This window comes from Centruroides vittatus, unplaced genomic scaffold, assembly GCF_030686945.1.
Source record: "Centruroides vittatus isolate TY-2023 unplaced genomic scaffold, ASM3068694v2 contig_766, whole genome shotgun sequence".
NCBI classification, from domain to species: Eukaryota; Metazoa; Arthropoda; class Arachnida; order Scorpiones; family Buthidae; genus Centruroides; species Centruroides vittatus.
Genome location: NW_027122495.1, coordinates 1,012,497 through 1,014,087, shown reverse-complemented (window position 1 = coordinate 1,014,087; position 1,591 = coordinate 1,012,497). Strand labels below are relative to the sequence as shown.

The 1,591-nt window shown below is 30.2% G+C and overlaps 1 long non-coding RNA gene across 1 annotated transcript; it reads left to right on the top strand.

Annotated features, from left to right (window-relative positions):
* Positions 1–329: 329 nt before the first annotated feature.
* LOC136981504 (uncharacterized) lies at positions 330–828 on the top strand. Its single transcript, XR_010881727.1, has 3 exons — positions 330–409; positions 481–570; positions 739–828. It is a non-coding gene; the product is annotated as an uncharacterized lncRNA (long non-coding RNA).
* Positions 829–1,591: the final 763 nt, after the last annotated feature.

Here is a 1,591-nt window from a genome sequence, read left to right as displayed (position 1 = left end):
CTGTATTAATGCAAGGAATGAGGATGGATTAGTTTCTGCATGGAAGTTCTACATAAATGAAAAAATAAAATATAAAAATTCTTAGTGCATATCTGCCCTTATACTGAGATTCCTCTTTATATGTTTAATTTTTATGTATTTATTTTATTATTTATATTTAGTAGGTTATATTTTGTTATGTTATTTATTTTGTTAATTTATCTGTTTTTTTTTTGTTTTAAATTTGAATATATAATGATCGAACGTTCCATTTATTATAATTTTGAAATACATTCGAATTCCAGTTACCTGAGTGCTTGCTCGTTTATTTTGTCGTGCATAATTGTTGTTTCTATTTCAGATGCAGAATGGCTTTCAAGATATTCGGGTCTTTGCACAATGTGATGTAGAATTGGAGCACAAACTAAAAGTAAGTGTTATATTTAGAAATGTTATTAATAATGCGCACTGAAAGAATATTGGTGTTTATTTTTCTGTTAGATTCTTGATTTCATGAAAAGATTTGGTAATTTTCCAATGGAAGTATCGCTAGTTGACGTGTATCCCATTAACAAAAAAATTCCTCTAAAGGTAATATTTTTACTGCTGATAAAGTCTGTCATAAAAACTTATTATAATCATCTAATAAACATTCTGATAAATAGAATTACTAGTTAAATAAAACGAATTATATATTGTGATAAATAGTAACTTGTACAGTGATTTTCATATTCATAACGATATTTTTTCATATTTCAGATGGCCAGTACCTTGTATTCCATATTTTCTTACTTGTTGAAAATAAAACGAATTTCGGAGGGTAAAAAGAGATGCCATTAAAACTACAGCGTTTAATTTACAGGTTTATAATAGAGTTATTTTCAATGTTCAATGGCGTATTAAATCAAACTGAATGCTTTTATTACTAACACTTTTAGTATTCCTTACTTTAAATTGGATATTGTTACTGGATCTTTGTTCATATTTTTTAACCGCTCGAATTCTTCATTTCAGCGCCACATTTTTCTCGTGACTAAATTTCGTATTGATGTGTTTCTTTTATAAATCTTAATCCAATATTACAAAGAACTCTTATATCAATTTGTTTGAAATTAGTCGATGAGACCTTTCGCTAGAGAGCCCCATATTTTCACTACTTTGATGCCAATCTGATTTTAGTTTTTTTTTTCCTTTTCTTTCTTATCGTGGACACTAAGATGGCATTTTTATTAATTCCACATTTAGGTAAATGAGTATGGTAATGGTAATTTCTAAGCAGTGGTCTGTACAGGATTACAGTATATCAAGTCAGACACTGGTAGAAATTTTTGAAGTTGTTTGTCCGATTTTCCTTTTCGGTTCTCATAACTGGTGATAGACTCCGGTAACTATGTTGGCCAACCTGTTATCAGAAGGAGGCACATTTTTAAATATTTGTTATGGATTCGGCTACATATGTAACAGAAGCAACGAGGTAGAGAAGAAGAGGACGCTAAATATTCTGCATTATATTCACTTATGCAGTGCCGTAACTAGGCAGGTGTAACAAGTGCAACCCGCACAGGGCCCACTTGGAAAGGGGGCCCAAAATGCATGTATTTGTTTTATTATT